This window comes from Vicugna pacos, chromosome 7 (assembly GCF_048564905.1).
Source record: "Vicugna pacos chromosome 7, VicPac4, whole genome shotgun sequence".
In the NCBI taxonomy this organism is placed as follows: domain Eukaryota; kingdom Metazoa; phylum Chordata; class Mammalia; order Artiodactyla; family Camelidae; genus Vicugna; species Vicugna pacos.
The window spans coordinates 28220254-28247143 of NC_132993.1; the positions used below are offsets into that span (position 1 = coordinate 28220254).

At 34.0% G+C, this 26890-nt stretch overlaps 1 long non-coding RNA gene across 1 annotated transcript in view; it reads left to right on the top strand.

Annotated features, from left to right (window-relative positions):
* Positions 1–731: 731 nt before the first annotated feature.
* Positions 732–26890, top strand: part of LOC116278764 (uncharacterized) — a 136011-nt gene continuing 109852 nt past the window's right edge. Inside the window, exon 1 of the long non-coding RNA XR_012074318.1 lies at positions 732–882. This is a non-coding gene — a long non-coding RNA (uncharacterized lncRNA). The remainder of the gene's footprint in view (positions 883–26890) is intronic.

Here is a 26890-nt window from a genome sequence, read left to right on the forward strand (position 1 = left end):
TAATCAGGAATATGTCTTTTTAAACAACTTTTTGAGGTATAAGTTACATACTATAAAATATTTACACATTTTACATGTACACTTCAATAATTTTAATAACATAGTTGTACAACCATCACCACAATCCAGTTGTAGAATATAAGCATCACCCCAGAAATAGCTTTTCTAATCGTTTGTAGCCAATCCCTGTTCACATTCCTAGTGCCAGGCAACCACTGATTTATTTTCTGTATAGAGATTTGCCTTTTCTGGACATTCTATAAAAATAGAATCATAAAATACCTGTTTTGCTTCTGGAGAGCGTTGCTCTTTCTAGTTCGGCAGGTATTTCTGCAGATGGGGAGGTTTGGTCAATGTGTGATGCAGATATCTATGCACAGTAGAGGGGGAAGAGGAGGCCAGCATGCAGAGCCAGTTTTTATGTTTTAATTTTTCTCATTTTGTAATAAAACATTTGAACCAATAGAGCGAGTCAGTTCGGTTCAGAAGCAAAGGAAAGCTTTATTCTTTGCTCAAAGAACGAAGAGTTCGACCCCAGCTCTAGAGCACACGCTGTCCGCCAGGCCGTGGGTGGGGCTGCTTTACGGGGATCTCATCAGCCATGAGGTTGGGGCTGAGTTCTCGCGAGTCTGGCGCAGCTGCGCCGCTCTAGCCTCCAGATCACAGGGCTGGGCGCGAGGTCGCCGCGCGCGGCCCGCCGCCGCCATCTTGAGCTGAGGTGTCCAGTGCGGCGTTTCTGCATAGGTCCGCGGAGCTGAGGTGCCGGCCGCAGCCGCTTCACACCAGGAGCTCCACTCTGAAGTGCCAGGGGCAAGATCTGCATACAGCTGCCTATGAGCAAGTGAAACTAGACTAAGCACAAAGGAAAAGGGGAAAAAAAAGGTTAGACTTTATTTTATTTTCCAGATTCTGTTTCTGTCTCTTGGAAATTGTTAATGGGCTTTGCCAGTGACGAGCTGATTTAACCTGAGGAAAAGATTGTGGAAATCTCTGATTTATAGCTCCTCACTCCACCAAACTATAAGTTTTGCCATAGGAATGTCTTTTGGACCAAATATTTGTGTGTATTATTTATGATTTTTTCCCCCAAGGAGTCCTCCATTAATATTAAACAAAAAACTTTTTAAAACCCCAGTTTGTCTGAGCTATACCAGGAGACCAAGTGAGGATATTTTTTTAATCTACTTGAGCCAGAGCTGTGTATGGAAGCACTGTGTGAGGGTCACAGTTAGTACCAGCAGTAACAGAAATGTGAGAAACACAAGGAGGTAAAATTTAAGAAACTGAATTGGAGTCACTGACCAGGAGGCTTTCCTCATCCTGAGATTCTGCTTTTTAAACCACCCATTAAAGAGTTAAGCTTCTGTTTTCCTAGACGTGGTGGAAATCTGTTACAGTTTCTCAGTGTATTGTTGATTCCTCAAGGATATGCATTAGGTCTGTTTGGGCTTACTCACTGTCTGGTTCTGCCCTTTCTACCGTGCCTGACATACAGTAGCCTCTAAGAAAAGATTGTAAAATAAATGAATGCGTCGGTAATTAATCTGGACAACTAATATACTCTTCTTTACATAAACACATTCTCAAGGGCTATTGAGATAGGTTGCTAGAACATTAGTGTACCACAAAGGGCTAATATTTTTTAATTAATTTAATTAGTTACTTATTGGAATTTTTGTGTCTGTTATTCTTAATTGTCAGAGTGTGATTTGCTCCTCCTTTTTTCTTCTTAATCTGCTGTTAGGAAACTTTCTTTTTTTACTTTTTATTGAAGTACAGTCAATTACAAAATTATAGTGTGTCAATTTCTGGAGTTCAGCAAGGAAACTTTCTCTTAAGAGAACTCTGTAATTTACTGTTAATTTGGAAACACTGATGTCATTCTTTTATAAGAAGGAGTACGGAGCAAACTTAAAAGTATCAGTTTGGCTATTTAGAAGTTCTTTCCTGATCTCAAATCTTAGTCTAAGTCATTGAGATAGCCAAGTAAACACTAATGCAGTTAGTGATACTTGATTACTCATTAGTGATTGAAGATAAATATTTAATATGCTTCATTTAGGAAGTTCTATATTATTAAAAAAGGTTAAATATCAGTAGTGATAGTTGGAGTCATCTGGTTCTTTTCTCTCCACCTCCTACACAACTCCTTAAGTGAATAAGGTTGTTCTATATGCTTTTGATAGAGTGAAATGATTCACTCTGAGTATGAGAGAGATTCTTAAAAATATAACATGAGAAAATCAACATAATGACTCTATTCTGATTCATCTATGAAGACGTATGTATGGTTTAACATTTTCTATATACTTCATGTAACTGATGACTGATTCCTATGCACATTAGACTGTTGGCTCATCAGATAGACGGGGTCCATTGAATTTGCATGTGTCATTGCTAATCCATCTGAAACACATGCCACCATATGTCAGTTCACTTATTGGAGCTGGAAAAGGATCCATTGGCTAAAAGGATCCCAGAGCATTATCTGAGCAGTATTTGTCTCTCCTCAATAGAGATTTTTTTTTTATTTCTACAATTTTATTTGTTTCCTTTTTTTCCCTGCTCTTCATGATTTAAAATGCTTATGACATTTTAGCTGATGCAATGTGAAATGTCATTTTCCATAGTCTGTAAATGATTATTTTAGGCTCTGAGCCAGATGTTAATTTCTTGGACATAAGTTAAATCCTGCCCGTCTCCTTTTATGTACAGTTCATTTTATTTTCTTGCAGAAAAGTCTGACTGGAACAGCTGTGCCCAGTTCTCTTCTCAAAATGAACATTAGTTGCTACTCCATCTCTGTGTGCCTCTGCAAAGTGAAGAGGGGCTTTTGAATTTGGAATGATTTACTTTGCCAGATTCAAGTTAAATGCTAGTTTATTGGCAAAGGAATTCAAATAGATTTAAGGGACCAGCTCTTTAGTGTTTCATTCATGTGTAAAGAATATTCAACATATCAACACCAGCAATAGAATACTCTCTTCTGGTCTTGTATTTCAGACTCTTTGCTATTGAAACGTCCCGGCTAAAGGTTGCACTTTTCACACTCTGGCTCATTTTCACACCTTCAGCAATCAGAAAAGCATTTCAAAATACTGCAGTCAGCTGCTGCCCTATGTGAATCTAATGTAATTCCTGATGAGAAGACTTTGTCTTTGCCCGCTTGTCCTTCTGTGACACCAAAAGTAGTTTCACCATTTCACAATACTAGCATCAATAAATGTTAATAAATGGTGACTTGCCCTGTGAACATAGCACTTGACAGATGCTTTTCTGAGGACAATGAAGAAGTATTTATTCAAGTAAATAATGATATAAATGGCATTCTTAAGCTTTTGTTTCTCCTGAACAGCATTTCTAAAGCACTTTGGCTTACTGCTGTTCAATGTGGCCTTCAAGGGAAAGTTATTAAATGTTTTGATAGATTACTCACATTTCAAGTCTGCTTAATCTTTTAAGGAGTTTGCTATTCTTGCTTTCTCCATTTTATTTTTGTAGTTATTTATTTTGTTTTCCCAAGAAAAGTAAATGGATCTATTTTATCTCTTAATAGAACAGTCATACCAATAAAACAATAATTTTTTTAGTGATTTATAAGTGAATACCAAAACCATTCTTTGTAGTCATCCTCATAATATACTATTCTTCTTACAGAACATGTGAGAGGGGTAAGAAATTATAAAACCCATGACAATAATGTCACACTCTGACTAAAATATGTACAGAATAGTAAAATAATAGCACAATCCTTTCTGGAATTGAATCTGTATTTAATGTTGCAGAAGTTAGGGATCCTTAGTTGTCTGATTTGAAATGCTAGGCCATAAGCAGTGTTGAAATTAAACTTTGAAACAGCTCTGTTATCGATGACAACTTACAGCAGCATTACTGATGTGGATATATTATAGATTATTAAAATATTTATTATTCCAGTGGGTGGGATTTTCATTCCTGATGTTTTGATTGTAGTGAGAGTGGTAATCTTACAGTTCTCCCCTTGGGTATGGTAAATTTCTTTCAAGTGAAACAGAATAAATCACAGGTTTTATATAAACTGGGAGCATTTTAACTATTACAGAGAGAAGCAGTCTTTGACACTAAAATTTCTTGTCTCCCTTACCTCACTTCAGCTATTTTTGTTTAAATTTTCCACTCATGTTAGTGTTTGTATACACCATGATTATTTTCTTGCATTAGGGACAGCTCTTATCCTGTTGATAATTTGCATTCTAGCCAGTGGGGAATCTATTCTCTGAGTGCTGAAGAAAGAAATTATGAACTTTGTCTATACCCATCTACTTTAAAGTCAAATGAGCTTCTTTCCATTAAAGGAGTGATTAAAAACAAATTGAAGATTACCTACAATTGTTGAAATATCAAAGCATGCACACAAGCAAACACAGTCTTACACACCCATGTATTAACTGTATTAACTGACCCTTAAGCAGCACAAGACATTCATTCATTCATTTATTCATTCATTTACCCATCCCTTCAGTATGTATCTTACATTTATAGTGCAGCTGGTATTTTGGGTGATTTTAACCAAATTGAACGGGTGCCCTTTTCATAAATAATATTTTCACTTATTGGCACATGTCATGAGGGTATACATAGATAAATACCATATAGATAGCATGTATAGAAAAATACTTTTTATTTTTACCGAAGTATATGCAGTCTATAGAACAATAGTGTAGACAGTCTAACAGGCTACAAAATTCTTCCAAACCAAATTCCACAATAGGTAACAATGGTATGCAAATGTATTGAGTACAAATATAACATTTAATTAAGTAAAAATTCCAGTTTCAATGGGGGTGCCTGTGCTGTAGTTGGAAATAAGAGTAAGTGGTAAGTTTTAGTGGTTAAGACCATGACTCTGAACTTATCCTACCAGGGCTAGGACCTTGGTCTTTATTGGCTGTGACCTTGGGAAATCACAAAGCTTCTGGGCCTCCATCTGTTAATTTGCATAATGGGGATGATTATGATAACTAGCTCTATAAAATCGAAGGTCAGCATGCATGTAAATCCATTTGCGTAGTACCTGGCCTACAATAAACTCTTGGTAAATGTTAGCCATTGTTGTTATATACAAATTCATACATATAAAAATTTATTGACTTGGCAACTTCCAAAACTTTTTCAGTTTAGTTATAACTGAATACACAGATACTGAACCTTAGCATTTTAAGGATCAGGAAATATGATAGCCATAGTAGCAATGTTACATAGATATATATTATTAAATGGCAAATGACCAATTAAATTAGACCTAAAGGAATATTAATTTAGAAGACAAGATGTTGTAGTTATTGATTTTAATGTAAGTAACTGACAAAGATTGATTTCTTTGCTTTTCATGTATTATAGTTACACTTTCACTAGAAAATTTCTAAGGAGAATAGTTAAAGATAACCCCTAGAATACCAGGAATTATTCTGTCCTGAAATGTCCTTTAATTATTTGTTTTAACTCTTGTGTTGACTTATCTGGAGCTATTACAATAAGTAGATGTCAAGTAAAGATGAGTGACTGAGAGCATCAGGAGAGGAGAATGTGTTTCCAACAATTAGGAGATGAACGTATTGTAAATTCTGTCCATTTTCCTTTTGTTTTTGTTGGCACTTAATAGCTCTTAATTATATATCTACCTTCCTGACCTCAAGAGCACAGATCAGTCAAATCTTAATAGGCTTTGCAACACCAGATTTGATTGTTTACATGGAGTGTAAGTGCGTAGATTTGCATTTTTGGATGCCTTGTTTCATAAAAGACTTAGCATATAAACACAGAAATATAACTAGTAGGATATTGGAATATGATTCATCTTAGTTTTGATTGAAGCATGAGAAAATAAATGCAAGGTACCTAAGTGAGTATATGAAAATTACTTCTCTGCATACACAAATTTTGCAAAGGAAAAAGTTTGGAGAAATTGTTCTTTGCCTCTCTATCAAGAAACAGAGCCTGGGATGTGATCAGCATGGAAACTTAGAGGATAAGAGAAAGGTTGGCTATCTAGCTTTTGTGGCAAAAGAGTTGAGAGCAGGTACTGTATTGACAATGACCAAGATTCTTGGAGATTATAAATTTATGTGACATGTTTCTCATGGATTAAATACATTCATTAGGACAGAGTAATGTGTGGGCATCTTGGCTCTCATCTCTTAGGGCCCCTAGTAATTGATAGTGGTCCTCAACAAAAATATGATTGTCTGTGGATTGAAAAAGGAATCACCAAATACTTCCACACTGATCATTGAAACTGAGGAGAGAAGAGCCCGAAGGAAACTTCTGAAGAACCACTGACAGTGCCCTAAAAGGCAGGGTGTCAGCTTTAACCACATTCTAGACTCACCCAGGGATGTCAGCTTTAGCATCTGCCAAACAAGAAAGAAACCACTCTCAAATCAGAATTGCCCTGTTTTTCCCTACCTCTCCACTTTTCCTAGTTTAGAATCTGGAGGAAAATGAAACAGCATCCAGTAAGTGGAGGAGGACTATTTTCAGAGAATGTTTCCTGTGTAAACGAACAAACATAATTGCCTTTGTCTTTTCTTTATGTTCCCTTAAGATATTTGTTAATCTAAGAATATATCTATGTAGTAAAAACATCATTTTTTTTATGATGGTTATTTTTCATTTATGATTTGGTGAGAAATTGAGATGTAGAGGTATTACAAGAATGATGGTAAAGAAGCTTAGGTTCTTCTTTATTAACAATATAATTTAAAGTCTTAAAAGATATAAAAGTTTCCGTTTTATTAAAGAAGTAATCTGAGGTTACATTAAAGAAACTTGTAAGCTGGATTGCTTACTGTACTCATAAGGTTTGTCTATACAGTATTATAACATGAGGCTAAATGGTTGTAAGTAGATTTGCATGTCTTTTCAGATGTGGTTATTTCTATGACAGATAAATAGACTTTTGGCACTTGGTAGAGCAATTAATTGTAAAAGTGTAATAAATATGCACATTAAGATGTTCAAAGATAAGTTTTTCTCCATAGCAAATTTAGTAGACATGAAAAGAAAGCCTTAACAGTTCTTGGTAGAATGTTGAAATTACTTCAGAGTGCCTGCTCTTCCTGGTAATTTAAGCCAGAAACTTGAACCATATGTTAAGCCATTGGTTCCCAAACCTGCCTGCAATCAGCCAGAATGTGAATGTCTCTGTTTCACCTTCAGAGATTATGACTTAATTGGTCTGGGGTAGAGACTATGACTTAATTGGTCTGGGGTGAGGCCTGAGCTTTCAAATTTTTAAAAGATCCCAAAGTGACGCTAACATGCAAAACAGTTTGGGAGTCTCTGAGCTAAGCAGTTATTCTTGTTTTATAATGTTTGCCCTCACATGAGGCAAGAACAGTTTCCTAGTTATTAGTGAGACTGCTAATTCTGTGATGAAACAAAACCAAAACTCCATTCCTTTCTGTAAACGGAATTACCAGGCCAATTCCAGAAAGCTCTACACTAAGATTTATTGTTGCATGAACTTGCTATGTTAAAGATTCCTTAAAAGGGAACTTTATATTTATTATTTTATGAATAGTTGACTAATTATTATGTCTAATTTTTGAAGTTTTAGCAAAATATTTTATGAAACCTGGACATGTCCAAGTGCTATAAGACTACTTTATTGAACTATCAGAAAACAGAACCTTCATCACATAAAAAAGTGTCCTGAGAAAGACAGTTCTTTATATCTATCTCATTTATTCATATAATCATTTGTTCATTCATTCATTCATATATTCATGTGTTAGGTTATTATATTTTCAGCTTTTAATTAATGACCATTGTGTGACAGGTCTTGTGCAAAATGGGGGAACAAGAGATGAAAAACTATTGTTTCTTTAATTTTTTGGAAATTCTATTATCATTCTGTTATTCTTTGGCATAGTTATTTCATGTATTGTAAATTATCCAAAGAAAATAATCAGAGATGAGCACAAAATGTATATCTGTGAATATTATGCAGCACACAAATTATGGCAGAAATTTCAAGAAGGGAGAATTTGAAAATTATAGTAAACCCACATTCAGGGATTGGGGATTGGTTTACACTTTTCGTTTTCTTTCTTTTTTTTTCTTTTGTATTTTTTCCGTTTTTATTAAAGATATAATTGACATATAACATTGTGTAAATTTAAGGTATCCAGTGTGATGATTTGATACATATTTATATTATGAAATGATTACTACAGTAAAGTAACACCTCCATCACCTTTCATAATTACTATTTTCTGTGCGTGTTGTGATCTACTCTCTTATAGCAAGCTACTTTTAATTTTCAATAGTCCATAAGTATCAAGTATTGGGAAAATTTTTGTGATTTGTAATAACACTTTCAGTTTGAATCATATATATCAGGATTGTGATAAATGCTTTATACTAATTATCAGGTATCAGTCTTCACTACAACTCAATTATGTAGGCTATTTTTAGTCTCATTTTACATTTAAGAAAATTGAAGAACAGAGAAATAGAATAATTTATCCAATGTCATAAACCTATTAAATGCCTGAGCTTAGCATTAAAGGCCCAAGTCGTATACTCTTGACTATTATTCTGTATTCTTAGTAAAGAATAGCAGAATATATAATTTTATCGATACTAGAGTTAAAAAGTGCATTTTATCTTTTTTTCTTGAAATACAGTTGATTTACAATGTTATGTTAGTTTCAGGTGTACAGCATAGCGATTCAGATGTGTATATAATCCATTATAGGTTATTAAAACATATTGAATATGGTTCCCTGTGCCATACAATAGGTTAAAATTTCATTTTATATGCTAAATGTTTTATTATAAATAATAATACATAATTTCTGCTCTCTTTTTTATTCCCCATCTTTCTTTCTCTCTACTTTTATGGATTTCATATAATTAAATTTATAATCAGGAAAACAAAATAAACATATTTGCAAGGAGTAGTTGTGCCCTCAGGTTTCCCATACATCTGAGGAGCAGGAAATCTCCTTCTCCTTTCAGTCGGCCTCAGGCTGGCTGTTTGCAGTAGAGGAGAGTGTATTTTCTACTCTCTCCCTCAGACCTCATTTCCAGTCATTGGCAACCAGTGTGCTCCTTGCCAGGTTCAGAACTTAGGGAGAAAGGAGACGGGGATAGGAGAGCTTCTACATAGCTGGCTAGTTTGACTCTCTCGGGCCTTGCATAAATTTTAAGTGGCCTCCCTGGAAGGGCCAATTCTTTCCATTTGTGCTTTTCTTACATTTCTTGTTGGGCCTTCTCCAGTACTTCCTTGAGAGTTGGGCAGAAGCACCTGTAATTTGGGTGCCTTGGGGGGCTCCTTCCACAGCCACTGGACACTAAGTGTAAAACTTTTAGGCTTTGCTGAGGCTCCTCTCTCCCCATATGACCTTTGCTGAACAATAATCAGGATTGAGGCTGCAAAGAGCTTTATTTGGGGTTTTGAGAATTGTAATTTAGGAGACAAGAATTTAGGTAAAACTGAAAGAGTGTTCCAGGGAAGAGAATGAGTCTGGGGCTTATAAAGGCAAAAGCTACAAGGTTGTTAAAGTTGTCTGGCAAGAATTATGATTGACTCTGACCAAGAAAGGAAATAGTTGTCCTTAAGGGATAGGTTGTTACGAGTTATTTTAGGGTAAAGTTTTGATAAGTATCTTGAGTTCCTGAAACACTGGCAGGTGTTCTGGATGCCTGCATTAAGACAACTGCTCAGCCATTGGACTGAGACATGCGTAAGTCACAGTTCCTCAGTGGCCTCCCAGCTCTATTTTAGAGAACTCTCTTAGCAATACCGACTCCATTTTGATTTTTCTTTTCACAAGCCATTGGACAGGACACTTGAGTAACCCCACATGAATTTCTCTCTCAACCACATCTGGTCAGCAGGAAATATTCACCCATCCCTTGTTCCAACAGATTTTAGTCAAGCAGGCTGATTTCAGTTGTAAGGATATATATAAATCTAAACAAGAAAAATTTTCCCTGGTGCCCAGAGAAAAAGAGACCCCTCCCTCTTTTTCTTTCAAAGTGTTTTCTTTAGAAAACTTCTAATTGAAATCATTTTTCTGTCCCTTTGAGATATACGTAAATTATTTTTAAAGGCTAGATAAACCAGCTTTACAACCCAGAAATGTCTTTCTGAAGGACCTAGGGGCTATCTCTTTGATACAAAATCAGGGAAGATAGCACCTCCATCTCCCAGTGACAAGGTGTGCCACCTAGCAGCAAGTTGCAAAATTGCTTTCTGTCATAAAGACATGAAAGTTTATTTTTCTGTTGGATAAAGCCAACTAGCCAAGACAGTAGGCTACCCCAATTATCAGGTGAATCTAGGATGAACTATGTATGACAAATGTTGCTGTTCAGTTATCATATTTGAGGACTAGTTATTATTTATCTTGAGATCATGTAGGCAATGGGTTGTATCTCATTGGCCATGTGAAAAAGTGAGATTCCTTTATGTCTTTGCAGTCTCTTTAGCCAATTGCCTTAAAGGGCTTCATATTCTGGTTTAATGCTTATTCAATAATAAAATTGTCTTATTTTCTGCTATTGTGGAAAGGACTTCTGGTCTGAGAGGATATTTTGTTTTTAATTATATTTCCCTAACACAGTGCAGCAGCCCTCCTGCTCTGGCTCCACCACCAGAGCAGTTAGTCCATCCTTCCCTTTCCTCTAGAAGTCCTCAGTCCACAGTCTGTTTTATTTTCCTCAGTTAGGAACCTAACCTTGGCATTTTCCTTAGATTACTAAATCTTCCCCTTCCCTAAAAGGAAAGATGGGAACTGTGACTAAGGGAACAACTTTCTCTAAAGAAATGTCTTCACCAGTCACTTCTTTTCATGGTCCCTGACCTCTTCTTACACATTTCATTGGATTTTTGGGTCTACTAGGATACAGGAAAGAATTTCTTAGAAACTTAATTCTGTACATGAAAGTGAAGGATTCATAAGTCATTTTGATATTCTGACATTTACACAGTAGAAAACTCATTCGAATGTGGGGAGAGATGTATTCAAACATCCTGTTCCAATTACAATAGCTGCAATAGTAAACTATACATAATGCTTAGGGGAACATAGTAAAACAAATTATTTAACTTGCGTTGACATGGACTGCAGACTTTAACAGTTTGATATCCTTTTCAGGGAAATCTCTTTTTCTTGTTGCTTTGCTTGGTTTGTTTTGTGAACTTCATGCCACATTCTTTTTAGTAGCAATATATACCAGTGAACATCTCTGTCTCCCTCTCTCTTACACACACAAATAGACACTCACTTTGGACTTTCATGTTCACCATTACTAGTGTACTTATAAACTGAATTAATTTTTTTAAACATATCATGATTGACTCCCAATAGCCAAGGCATATTAATTATAATTATTTTTGGTATAACAATGTCTATAATTTACTTTAAAATACTTCAGTCATAGTGTGATATCAGTAAATAATGGTTTAAGTTAGAGTTTAAGGAATTCTCCAATCTAAAGTTTGCCATCTAATGTAGTTGGATACACCTTAATCTGAAATGTCACTCTTTAGAGACAGTTACAAGCATCAGCTATCTTTAACTTGATCAACATGAGGTTTTGCTATTTTGCATAGCTATAATTGGTTTTCATTTGTAAAATTAATGGTTTACTAGCTAATTATTATTAGGAATGGGTTGCCATTGATGTAATTAATAATATTGGAAATATATTTTCTGGACAAAAGATTTTTAGATATATCCTTCTAACCTGCATTAATAGGTATGAGAATCTAGCCAGCCTAATATATGTTCTATACACTGAGGCATTGCTCTCCAGGCTTGATTCCAAACCAGTTCAAATGAAGCTTGGTCTCCCTTTTATGCAATTTGAATATTGCAAAATTTGCTGTAGGCAACTTTCCATGAAAGATTTTTCAGAGCACCCAAAAGGGAAAAACAGGGTTTTCTGAACTCATAGTTGTGTGACTGATAAATTTTGGGGGAATTTCGTGGGAGAGTTTGCTTGCTGCCTAATTAGTTTCAGGTTATTGGGAAATAACCATCTGTTGCCTCCCTTATACTGTTAGAGATCAAATGAAAAGAATCTAATAGTTCTACATCACTGAACTATTTTCAGACTAGTTGAGAACAGCCAGTGGGAGCTGGGAAGAATTGGGATCACAAGAAGGGGAGTATATGGAAGGACTCACAGAGCAGAAAATGCATATTCAATGATGAGTGGTAATTTCCCAAGTTGACCAGAAGGTATGAGGGGAAATATCTCACAAGAGGAATACTCTGAGATTGCCCCAAGGTGGAAAACAGTGTGGCTTATTCATTCTGCCAGAGAATGGCTGAAACTTTGAAGTTTTAGTGTACAAAAACAGTTAAAAGCAAAATTATGAAGGGATCTATATGATCCAAAGAAGTGTTTTTCAAACATTTTAAACACAACTCATAGTAAAATACTTTTTATATTATATAACCATAAACACAAAAAATTAAAATTTCACAAAATATTGTATCTTACTAGGTAATACATACTCAGATATTTTATATTCTACCCTATTCTTTTTAGCCTATTCCATTTTATCATATTTTATTGAAAATACTGGTTTTGAACAAGTAAATTGACTTTCTGACACACCAGTAGGTCACTCTGCACAATCTGAAAACTCTACCTTGAGGAAACTGCCCTGTAGAAAACTGGGAGCTACTAAGAGGTTTTAAGCAGATGTTTATGATGACCAGAGAGAATGTCGTTTTGATAGTATAGAAAATGGATTAGAGGTGTGAGACTGGAGGTGGAGAAGAGAGAAGATTACCACCATCGTCCAGACAAGAGATTGTGAGCACAGGAACTGGGCGTTAGCTTTGTGGATTGGGGGCAGGAAAGATTTGAGAGACAAGTGGATAGAATTAGCAGGATTTGGTCACCGATTTTATGTGGATACTTGGTGTTGATGAAGGAGGTGGAGTGACAGAAAAGATTCAAAAATGTTTTCTAGGCCAGTGGATTAATTTGTGTATAAGAGGGATTCACAAGAATTCAGTATACAAGAGAGCCACAGTTCAGTTTTATTTTATTTTCTAATAACAGAAGCTTGCCATATTCTGTTATTCTCAGTGTGGCTTGGAATTTCTCATGATTCTTTAGTTTTGTAGTAGAACATATCTTAAGATGTATACTGGTTATTTAAATCTTAATAGTTGTTTGACCCAATGGATCCCAAATCTGGTGCTGCCTAAAACAGAATCCCTCTGGGGGGAGGATTCAAGGGCATGTGCTGTTTAACAAGCTCCCCAGTGGATCTTTGCAGCAGTTCTGTTACAGGAATGTGGCTATCACTGCTCTTTATTTTACATATAAGAAAACTAAGTCTCTGAGGTATATGGTGATTTCTAAAATTCTCACTGTTTAGAGGCTTAGCTGGAACTTAAATCCACCCTGTTTAGTGCTTTTCTCTACTCCAGTGCTTTCCTCTAACCCATCATACTTTGTTATTTGCTGATAAACTTGCTTATATTTTTAAATATAGACTACCTGGTAATTTCATCTTAAAATATTTCTGTACTGTAACATTTTCAATCTTCCTTTAATTCTGTGCCTTTCTTTATTGCTAAAACTCCTCTCCAGCCATTTTTATGGCTCTCACTGCCCCTTTTTTCTTCCCAGATCAATGTGTTGTTCCATTTGCTTTCTAAGATCAATATTTTTCAGATGTTCCACCAGCATGTACTCTTTGTAAATGCTTCCTTTGGCTAGTTGTATTACCCCCACTTCTTTGTTGTTTAGAAACTGCTTTTCTACATTGGTTAGGGTAGAAAACAAAATGATCTTTAACTTTGTTTAAAATGTATATAAAACCCATCTTACCAGCTTTATTAATCTATTATAAAAGCTCATTCTTCATAGGGAATCAAACATCAGTAAAGATACAATTACCAACATCTAAAATATTAAGGAGAAGTACTATTGAGGCTTATATTTGTTTAAAATCACCTTGTGTGTGTGTGCATGTGTATGTGTGGGAGTGTGTGTGTAAGAGGATACTTATTTCACTCTACTTAGAATTTCTATTTGTTTAAGTAATAGATAAACTCTAAAATAGAGTAAGGATTTAAGTTGTGAATTCTTTAGTGATATCAATATAATGTACACTGTGATGTCTGGTGAATTTAATTTATCAACAAAGATCAATAAAGCCCTCTGTCTTTGTCTTAATTTTGGAATAGCGAGGGACAGGTAGTGATAATCTGGAAGATGAGTGAAGTATGAGTATTATAAAATGAAACCTGTCTAGTTCTGCTAGTTCAGCTTTGACAAATTAACTCTACTGAAGATCTGTTATAGAACTACTGACTATCAAATCTCTAGTATAAATATTTCTGTCTGCTTTTTTATATCTATAGACAGTACCTCAATAGACCAGATCTTTCAAGAGCAATACCAAAATTTAATAGGTAGAATGGAAAGAACCCAATTTAATTTTGTCTCATATGAGTATACTTTATTTATTAAATGATAAATCATATTCTGTAATCCTGCAGCCTGATATTTTTTAAAAATTAGAATTTATTTGTTTATATTGATAAGAGCAAAGGATCTGAGAGAAGCATATTGGTTGAATATTGGCTCTGTCGCTTACTACCAATACAACAGTTATTGGGGTTTTTTGGTAAAAATTTAATAAAATATTTGTTTTACAGAGTTACTGTTGGATTTATGGGTTATTCATGCAGAGTAATGAGGATGTTGCAGTTACACATTAAGTGCGAAATACAACAGTATTGTTAATAAGCAACTATTTCCCCTAAGTTGGAGTGATGTCCCTTTAAGTGTCAAAATATTAACATTTTAAAAACACTTCATTGAAAATCTTTCTACAAAGACTGCATATTTTCTGACACTTTAAACTGTGTAACATAATGGAAATGTTATTTTAAACAGGATCTAAAAATACAGGGTTCCTTAAAGCTGTCTCAGAGACCAGGAATGAAGAGACAAGTGGGTGATTGCATGGGAGACATGCTTCAGCCCCGTAAAGTTGTTATAACTGTTTATATTTCAGGATTCCTTCCAAGATTTTCTGAGAATATTGGTTTCTGCTGCTCAAAAATATACAAAAATTCAAATAAATATTGACATATTTCCCCAGAACTTTTTTTGGAAACACTTTATACCTACAGCAAAGTTGAAAGAATAGAGTAATTAACACCTGTATATCTTCATCTGGGTTAATCAGTTATTAACATTTTGTCACATTTTTTGTATTTCAGTCTGTCTTTATCTCTCTTTCTCTGTTCTAATGTCTGTCTATAGATAGATAGATAGATAGATAGATAGATAGATAGAAGGATCTTTTCTCTTTCTAAACTATTAAGACAACTCGCCCCCTAAGTATTTCAGCATTTCTCTCCTAAGAACAATATAATACCATTCTTCTACATACCTAAGCCCAATACAATGATCATATTCAAGAGATTTAATACTGATAGTATATTGTAATCTATTTATAATGACCTTATTCAAAAATTCCCTATTTTCTCAGTAATGTCCATTGACATTTTATTGGAAAATTCAGATTACTATATTGTATTTAGCCACCATATATCTTTACTTTATTTTAAACTGGAATTATTCCTGAGTCTTTTTGGGCTGTCTTTCATTATATCCATGATTTTTTTAAGAATCCAGGCCAGTCGTTTTACAGAATGAGTTTCCAGTCAGAACTGTTTAATTGCTTCCTTCTGATTAAATTGAGGGTTTTTTTTTTTAAATATTGGCAAAAATGCTGCAGGTGTCAATTTTATCCCATTATCAGTGATGATAAGTTTAATCACTAGATTAAGGGAGTATCCACCAGATTTCTCTGTCATAAAGACATCTTTGCCAGTCTAATGTGTAATCTGTGGGGTGCTACTCTGAGACTTTGTGACTATCCTGTTATAATTTAGCTGATGGTTTCAGTATCTATCTGCCATTCCTTATGTATTAATTAGTTACCTACTTTCCATAAAGATTTTTCCCTTCTTGCCTCATGGTTTAATTTATTTATAAAAAATTATCCATGTGGATTAATGTATTCATTTTAATTTGTTATATTAAAACCCATTATTATCATAATTCATTTCCAGGCTAAAATTGTCCCACACTGAACCAATGAAGGTTCTTCAAGCTGCCACCTCTGTTGTTTAAGCACTTCCTTACTTTCTGAAGCAAGTTTCATACCAAACTTCTGACAGAAAAATAGAATCCAGGCTTACATTTTACTCTTCTGCCTCTGTTCTGGAATCAGTCTTTTTTCCCCAAGGACCTGGTTCACTTTATCTGAGAATAGGTTTTAGAAACCAGGATCAGGACTCTGGGTTTTCTTGTTAGTAGTTGTGTGTCATTGCCTGTAGGCCCTCTCAGCCAATATTAATTCATATATGTACACACATACATGAGATATAATCATTTCTGTCTAGCCATTAAGCTAAATGTGAATGCATACTGATAAGTTTTTAGTCTAATCCAATACCACAAGTTTTATTCTAGCCTTTCTTTTTGTTTCCCTGTGACTCCCTCTCTGATAGTAAGAATCTGGCTTCTAGCACTTAGCGTTCATTCACAGATTTGTTTAACCCTAGTATACCTGTAAAGCAGTTCAGCATTGTTAACCACTACCTCCATAAGAAATAAATTTGCCAACTAGTGCCTTAGGTACAATTTCTTTAGTTTTTATACTTACAGTTTCTAGTCAAAAATCCGTTTAAAAAAAAGAATTACATCAGCTCTTTTTGACCCCAGCCACTTACATGCAGTTATATCATGCATTTGTAATACAGTTATTTGTCAAAGATTGTATTCCATTCAGGGATCCCTCGACATCTGATTGATTTGTTGTTGTTCTAGTTTGCATGTATTAAATTTCACTCTTTCGTAGCATACAATTCAGTGGGTTTTGGCAGGTGTATGGTGTTCATACCATAGGACACTACAAATTAGTTCCTTCACCCTAAAATTCCCTTATTCACTCACTTTGTTGACAACTCCCCTACCCCTCTAATCTCTGGCAACTACTGATATTTTCTGTCCCTACAGATGTGTCTGTTCAGAAACATTATATGAATGGAATCATACAATATGTAGCCTTTTGATCTAGGTCTTTCTCTTAGCAAAATATCTTTACATTCATCTATGTTACTGTATGAATTAATGGCCCATTCCTTCTTATAGTTGAACAGAAGTATTCCATAATGTGGATATACCACGGTTTGTTTACCCATTCTTCTGTTGAAGCTACTGAAGGACATATTGGTTGCTATTGTTTCTGTTTTTGTTTTTGTTTTATTACTTTTTTTGAAATTTATATTATGGCTGAAGCTGAAACAAATATTAGCATACATGCTTTCATGTGGACATAGCTTACAATTACTTGTGTAAACACCTAGGATTGTGATTTGTGGATTATGTGCTAGGTTTGTGTTTAACTTTAGAAGAAACTGCAAAAACCATCTTCCAAAGTGGAAGATAGCAATGAATGAGAGTACCTGTTGCTCCCTTATTGATTATTGTAGGTTTGTTTTATATCATGTCATATAACTAATGTTTCCAAAAGAAATTCAATAGCAGTGGAGATTGTGGATATATTGCCTTTTCCATAATCTTAGTAGGACAGTCTCTAGTGTTTCTCCATTAAATAATTGTGTATGTGTATGTGTATAAGCATCCAGCAGTGCCTATGTCACTAATCATTGTTATCAGAAATTGGACATTGGATTTTGTTTTTTTCTTTTTTCAAGTGTGTTTTTTTTTATTTAATTGAAGTTTACAATGTTGTGTCAATTTCTGGTGTACAGCATAATGTCTCAGTCATACATATATATACATATATTCCTTTTCAAATTCTTTTTCACTATAGGTTGCTACAAGATACTGAAGATAGTTCCCTGTGCTATACACTATAAACTTGTTGTTTATCTATCCTACATATAGTAGTTAGCATCTGCAAATCTCAAACACACTGGATTTTGTTAAAATCCTTTTCCATTTAATTAAAATGTATAGTTTCTTAATGTAGACATTAGGGTTTTTATTTTCTTTAGGAATTTTAAGTATTTTTCCATGGATATTTATAGTAAGGCTAATCTGTCAGTTTTTGGTGCTTTCATTTTCTGGTTTAATTATCAATTTTATATTGTTTTCATAGAATATATTTAAAAGTCTTTCTTTTCTATTTGGAATGTAACATTGGAATTATCTGGTCTTTTAAGTTTAATAGGATTTTCCTGTGAAACTATCTGGGTGTGCTGTGGTTTTTTTGTTGTTATTTTTTTCTCCCTTTCTTTTTCTCTGGAGATAGTTATTTAATAGCTTTCAAGATTTTCATGATTTTTATGGTTTAGGAAATTGCTGGAAACTCCCATCAAAAATGGTTAATCAGAAAATCTTTATTCTAATCCATCTGAATTCTAGATTTCCCTAATCTTCTCTGGGAGGTCTCAAGTGGCTCCTTTACCATGTCTGAGTGCTGCTGGCTATGGCCTTAATTTTCAATCCTTCATTTTTCATTCTTTACTATTTGTGTAGATGCTTATTTTAACTAATTTAAAGCTCCCTTTAAGTACTCATCACTGCTATTACTAAGGAGGGCAGCTTCTTCCAATGAACACAAAAAAGTGTTCATTAAAGGAAATGACTGCACAGTTCTACATTTTTTTGTGTTCATAATAATGAACTTTCCTTTCCAGACTGTGCTATCTGTTCTTGCATTCTCTCTGTTATCTACTGTAAGTTGAGAGGTGCTTTAAATTCATGTTGATGGAAAAATCATTTCCTGGTCAAATTCTCAGCTTAAAATTTTGTTAATCCATTTGTTAGCATGACATTCCTTTGCTTTTACTATTAAAACTCAAACAAGCATATTCTTCAACTATACTAAGTCCACTTAAAAGTATTTAACACTAATTTAATAATACATATGTCATCCTTTCTTCTTTTAGAGATGTCCCCAAATTCACTCCAAGTTAGTCTTGTTACTTACTGTGCCTCTGTTGTTACCATCACTGAGGAGTTCCACTCAGTTCACAGTGTTTGCATTTTTATGACTGAGGCTCCCAATCAATTTTCACAGCTGTGCTATACAGAGGGCACTGAAGAGTGAATTTCAGAAAGTAACATGCTAAACTAGGCTAGACTGCTGAATGACTGGATGCTTCACTTTGGGGAATAATTGTGAGAACTAATCTGGGTTTATCAACAATTAATTTCATGAATCACATTATTTTCTGACTTTAAAACATTTTCCGCTCTCATAGCCAAAGTCTTAGTCCAAGAAGAAATGTTAGGAAAGTGTTTAGAAGTGGAATGGTTTCATACCTGAGCAATTACAGAGCTTCCTGTAAGGGAAACAACTACTTTACTCACCTTTTCCACATTGTAAATTTTGTTATAAGAATCCAAAAACCAACGTTTTATATTATAGTACTTCTCTTTTCAATATATTATCAGGATAGAAGAAGATTTTTATGGCCCATTTTATCCCTACTATATTCTAGTCTCTCCTACTCTACCACAAACACAGATTAGAATGACTTAGCCCTACCACCAGCTATTCTCTATTGTGTTTAACATCTTTGCCAGTATTGAATAATGGTGACCTACGGAAAGATACTTCCAAGTTGTTTCATTTTAATTTTTTTGTCTTTAAGAATAATTTAATGGCAATGTCCTCTTGCTGGAAGGATTAAGGAGCAAGGAATATATATAAGGAATTCCATATACATGTGCTAAGAAGACAAAAATATCTCCCTTTGTTCCTCTCTTCCTAGTCAAGTTCTCGATAACGATAGAAATGGAAAGAAAATAGGGACAAATTTCAGCTATTTTTACATACTCATTGACAGACAAAATTAAGTCATTGTTTGAAAGGGAAAGATCATTATATCAAATGTGTTTCCTATGGCTTTTAAGATCCCTTAGTGTCACTAAAATTATTGCTCAAATCTATGGCTTATAGATGACTAATTGTTTTCATTTCTATGGTAGGGAATGGTAAATAGGGAATTAAGAGACAGAGCACTCAAGCTTTAAGTGCTTCTAGCATCCAGACTGTTGTTTGGATATTATGGTGCACTTTGGAAATGATTTCCTCTTATATATAACCTGTTTGTGCTAAATTATGTGTTGGCAAACTGTCACCCTTGGGACAAATCCAGATTTCTGCCCATGTTTGTAGATAAAGTTTTATTGGAACACAGTAATGCCCATCTGTTTAGGAATTGTCTGGGTGCTTTCCTACTACAATGGCAAAGTTGAATAATTTTAACAAATATCAAATAGCCTGCAAATCCTAAAGTATTTACTATGTAGGCTTTTATAGAAAAATTTTGTCAACCCTTGTGCTAAGTGATTATGCTTTGGTTCCCTTGTGTAGTAACTTTCTTTGCTCTGTCTCTATTATCTGTTATTTTCTGGTTTAAATGATGTTTATAGGAAAAAAATTACTGAACAAAGGCCAGGCTCAGAAAGGCTTTCTGCATTTCCATCTGCTATTACATGTGAAACTGAAAAATAGATTTAGCTATCTTATTCTGTGTCCTCAGCTTTAATAGGGCAGTAATATGAATTCATAAATAGATACAGATGAATTATCCTTGTGGATCTCTAATATGATTTATACTATTTCCAATCAACTATATGTTTAATGAATTGGAGTTAATAGACATTGTCGGATCCTTGTTTCTTTAGTTGCTCACCCACGTGCTGCAAGTTAGCTCTATCCTATTTTTATTTATTTTGTCACCAAACCAGGTTCATTTTTACTCTATAATATTCTACATAATTGTACCACTTGCTATGCATAGTGGATAAATCATATGTGGCAATTTACCTTCCTTATGGGAGTCCAACTAAGATATTGATAGGAATAAAAATATATACAAATCAGGGAGGAAAATATAGAACAGGAAAAGATTAACTACAGAGGAAAAGTATAAAAAACATATTTGGAAGACCAAGTGTAGGTAAAAGAATGACTAAGGGGATAGAAGAAGCTGCAATCTGCTTATTAAATAGGAAGCTAAAGTTTGCAATTGAGAGATGCAGTATGAAAAGCCATTAGTGGAACAACTGGAGAAATATGAATAAAGTTGTTAATAGTATTGTACTAATGTTAATAGTATATACTAATGTTAGTTTCTTAGTTTTGTTAAATATACTATGTAATATAAGATGTTAACATGAAGGGAAGCAAGGAGAACAATTTTTGTAACACTTTTATTAGCCTAGAATTATTTCAAACTTAAACACTTAAAAGGTATAAGTTCCTGATATTAAGCAGCTCAGCATCAAGTAGGGAGAGACAGGAATATTAACAAACAACAACAACAGCAAATAACATCATGCCAAAAATGCTCGGATAATGGTTTCCCTCAAGGCACCATGGAAACACAAGACAGTTATTGGTAGCCCAAACAACAGCATGGGAAACAGAATTGCGTAGATATCAGGGAAGTCTTCCTGGAGGAGATGTTTCCAAACTGTTTTGTGAAGGATGACTGGGAGATATCCAGGTAAAGAAGAGGATAAAGAATTCTAGCTTGATGTAACACCATGAAAGCGACATGGACACAGGAGCAAACATGACACATCTGGAGACATTTAATATGAGGAGGAATGATTTTTTAGAAGTGGAAAGAGATGAGACTAGAGATTGGCAGTAAATATAATCAATATTATAAATATAAAAATAAATAAATATAGAATAAATAATTATAAAAATCAAGTTATAAATATAACTTGAAGAAAATAATGAGAGTTGATCAAAGTTTAGCAGAGATTGATAGGATCAGTTTTGTGTTTTATAAATGTTTTGCAAAAGGCTATGTGTGGCATGGATTGGAAGAAATCAATAGTGGAAACTGAAAAATTAACTATGACTATCTTGCTTTATGCCAGGTGACCTAGGGCACTAGAGAAATGATTTGAAAAGAGTGAAAGGTTTTAAGCACTATTAGTTAGCTGGAAATCAGCATAATTTAGTCTTGCTTGAATTTTGTCCTGTTGAAGTAGGGAAAACTAGAATGGACCCAGGTGATTATTCAGAACACTAGCTGCAGATAGACTTAGAAAGAGATGAACAGATTTGGTTAGAAGAAAAAACTGTAGATAATCATTCCCATGTTTACCTGTTGGTTTTAGTTGCCTTTTGGACACAAAGAAGTTGTTGCTGCTCATCAGAGTCACTATAAATTTGGAAGTCATTGTGTAGTTGACTACATTAGTTGACTTTTCCTAGTTAGGTAAAGTCTGAAATGAAGAGAATTAAAAAATAAAAATAATACTCTGGGATAACCAACATTTGAGTGAAGTGAAGGAAGACCAAATTGCAAAGAAATTGAAAACAAATCTATTACTGATTTCTGGAGAAATAAACAAAAAAAAGATAGTGGTTTCATAGCAAATAACAGAAAGAATTTCAAGAAAAAGGGAAGGCTTCAAACTCAAATATTTGGGGTATAAAAGAATAAATGATTGAAAATATCCTGGATTTGATAACTAGAAATTCATTGATAAATTTGAGCAAGTACTTTATAAACCAAAGTGAACCAGATCAAGAAATATGGAAGAGACAACACTACTAACCTTTGTATTCAAATGATAAGATACTGTTAAAGGGTCTTTTGAGATGGTGTGAATCATAAGCATATGTATATGATGAATACAAAGTGCAAGTAGAGAGGCTGGAGAAAGGAGAATAAGAGATAACTGATAGTCAAAACGACCCCTTGATCTTAGAATGAATAGAGTCCTAGCTCCAAGTGTAAACTTTATTATTGATCAGAGGATAAGACTCCTTTAATATATGAAAACAAATAAAGAAGTAAACCAGTTATAATAGAACACTTCCCTGAGCTAAAGAAAACCTTCAGACTAAAATGACTTAGCTTGTTAGGCAGCTTTAATATAGGAGATAAATATCTATGCTGTACAACCTCAGTAAACTGTTTAAATTAAAAAGAAAAAAAATAAGGTTTGAAAAGATGAAAGAGGTAACAAAAGTGGAAGATAATAAGCTTGGAAACAATGCTTCACTGCCTGCAACATAGGAAACTAGAAAAGGCAGCAGAACAACATGCCCAGATTGTAAGAGAAAAGATCTGAAATCTAACAATCCCTTCCCTTCACAGACATGTGAAGACCACAGTGGATCCTCATACTTTTCAGAAGGAATTTCTCAAGTAACTTGTCTGGGCAAATGGCCTCCTCTCCCTCATTTCATTCAAGATTATTTAAATGTCACCTTTTAAAGAGGATTTTCCTGAACATTACAACTCACCTTGTATCAAACTCTGTCATCTTACCCATGTGTGATTTTTTTTGTGTCATCACCTAATAAAATACTGGATACTTTTTTGTCTACAGTTTTCACTACTATTTCTTTATGGCATAAAACAGTGTCTAAAATTTGAGTGCTCAGTAAATATGTAAACCAGTGGCTGAAAATGAACTTCATGACCTTTATTGTGTCTTACAAGCAGAAAGAAATATTCTCTGCTTTAAGAGAAAGAGAATGTGATGAACATGTGAAAATGAGGAAAGTTGTCCAAGCTTTGAATTGTTTTGGACAGTTGAAAAGTTAATTAAATAAGGCATGCCCAGAAGGATTGCTAAAGAGCATTTAATGGGTCATTTACTCATTCTTTCACTTAGATTTCCTGAGTTCTTACTGTGCTAACATTATTGCTTCCTTCCTGCCCTTTCAAGGACTTGGCTCTGGGTCATTTGAGATTTGTGTCATTACTCTGTTTCTTCCTCATCACTCTCCCTTTCTGCTGGGTGTTTGTTTCTAGCAGTTGTACAAACACACAGGAAGCAATCTCTAACTCCACACCCCACTTCAACTTCTACTCATGTTTTCTGCTGCCTTTCATAGCCAGATATCTCTAGTTATATTATTAAAATCATTCCTTATTTTTTAAATGTGGAAAAAGTTTTAAACTATCTAAGAGAACAGTGAGTCATATAACATTTACCTGTGCAGCACCATAATTAGAATTACCAAATGTTAATATTTTGTCGTGTTGCTTAAGATCTTTTTAAACTCAATATACATAATTGATAAAATTGAAGTTTTTTTTTTATCACTGATAATCACTCCTCTCCCAACTATAAGCAGACACCACTATGAATTTGGTTTTTACTTACCCTTTAATCACTTTATGTATGTTTAAATACATAACAATATTTGTGTTTTTAATTTACATGAATTTAGCATACTGTAGGTCTCTTTGTATAACCAGCTTTTTGTATTTAATCATATGTACATGAGAAGTCCCTATGTCAACAGGTATAGTTTAAATTCATTCATTAATTACATTATATTACTTCTTCATATGCATATATTCTTTGTACTTATCCATCCTCATAATAATGAACAGCTATCTCCACTTTTCGTTATATTGTATACCATTATCCTCAAGCATTTTTTGCAATCTCAGCTCATATGTATCATGAGTTAATATTGTAACAGCTTAAAACATCTTCCTTGAGTATTTGACTTAAGTAACTGTTTTCATATTCCGCCAACATTATCATGTGAGGGAATAATTATGACAACATGTAAAGTGTGAGAAGCAATTCTGGAGGGAAAAAAAGGGCATTGAAAGGGTTACTGTAGGTAGAGGGGTCAGGAAGCTTAAGAAGAGTGAAGAATGCAGGAGAAACTGTTATTCATGCCAAGGAAGGTTTTAAGCAGAAAGGCATGATCAGCAATATCAAATAATTAGATCCAGAATTTAAAAGGTTATTGATGAACTTACCAAGTAGTGTTTCAATAAAGTGATAGGATAGAACCCAGATTAAGAAAGATTATTATAGGCTAATGAATAAATGGGAGAGAAATTACCCTTTCAAAGATTTGGCTGGAAGACACACACACACACACCCCTACACACCTACCTGTGTTGAAGGAGCAAGCTGGCTTCAAAACTTGAAAGTGTTGCTATCTTAAAGGAAAGGAAAAGAAGATTAAAGAAAGATGGCCAGAAATTATTTTTGTTTTAACATTAACTTACTCTGCTGGAAAAACAAATTGTGCGTAAGTGTGGCAAAAATGCTCACTTAAGTCTTCATCACAACAATGTTGAACACATAACACTGTGAATGACTATCTACACCAGTGATTTTTCTGAGTATTATTCACACATGTTAATCACATTATAAAGGAACCAATCATTCTCAACATGCAAGAATTCAGTTCACCATTTAAAAATAAAAATTAAAAAAAAAAACACTACTCAATTAGTAAAGTTGTGGTTGACAGCTCCATGATTGTAAGCATTAAACCTTGAATTTAAAAATAAGATAAATCAAATGTTAATAAATCTTGAAAGAACTGATATGTACCATAAGCCTCCTGAATTCACAGAATGAGAAAAGTAAAGGCAGTCCAGATCAGATGTGAAATACAGGGAAAAAAAACCCCACAAGAAATGTTAAAAAACAAAAACATTGCTTAATATAGGAAAATAATCTTATGACTAGATATAATATTAATAAATATAAATAGATTAAACATTATTTTTATAGATTATAATTAGTTTAAAGTCAAACTAATTTCTGAAATACCAGTTGAGTTGAAAAGGAAATAAAAATTGGAATATCGGAGAATACAGAAAGCGATGATACTAAAACAAGGGTATTTTAGAACCCTTGAGAACTAACTGAAAAATGCCTTGTAAGGATAAATACAAACTAAACTTAAGAGGCTTAATTCTCCTTGTTGAAAATAAGAGAAGAGTTTCCCCACCCCTTCCCTTTTCCTAGAGCATTTACTTTAAAATACCTGTAATTGTAAGGTTTTATTTCTTTGAAAAGCATGTAAATCTTTTTAAAGGCTAAATAAGCCTCTTACCAGCTTTATAATCCAGAACTGCCTTTCTCAAGAACCTGGGAACCATCTCTTTAAAATGTAATCATTAAGGAAGATAGATAGTGTCCCTATATAGCAGTGTCCTTAGAAGAATTAAGAGCCTAGATTCCTTCCGTGCCTAGTTGCAAAACTATCTTCTGTCATAAAAATAGAAGTTTATTTTTCCCTTGAATAAAGCCAGTTAGCTAACATTGATGGTCACCTTCAATTTACCAAGTGGATTTTGGATGAACTGTATGTGACAAACAGTGCTGTCAAGTCCTTCAGGGCTAGTTATTGTTCATCCCCCAAACATGTAACCTAATGTATTGTACCCGCTTGGCTATATAAAAAGATGAGATTTCTTCCTGTCTGCAATGTCTTCAGCAGATTATCTGTGATGCCCACCACATTCTAGTTTCATGCTTATTCAATAATAAAATTGTTTTCTTTTTTTTCTAACATTGTGGAAAGATTTTCTGGGTTGGAAGAGACTTTATTTTTATTTCTATTTCTATTTCCCCAACACCAGTGGAAGATCCATTGCTCAAGTATTCAAGTGCAAGAGTTTAAAAGAAAAATGGATTAAAAATTAAAACTATTTGTTAATATTTCTCACAATGTCAATAAATTAGAAGAAAACATAAATATGAAATCAGTTTTTTGAAATTAATTAGTTTTATTTTGTTCTTTCCTTGCCATGCTTTCTTACAATACAGAACATATTATTACCATGTAACCCAGCAATTGCAATACTGACAAAAAAAAAAATTCTTCATTTATCCCAGCAAAATGAAAACTTATGTTCACACAGAATCCTACATACAAATGATTAAAACAGCTTTACTTGTAATTACCCCCAAGCTAGAACCAATCCAATGCCCCTCAAAAGATGAATCATTAAATAAACTGGTGTATCCATACCATAGAATACTACCTAGCAATAAAAAGAAAAATTTCTTACATGCAACAATTTGACTAGAGCTCAAGGAGATTATGCTGAATTAAAAAAAAAAAAGC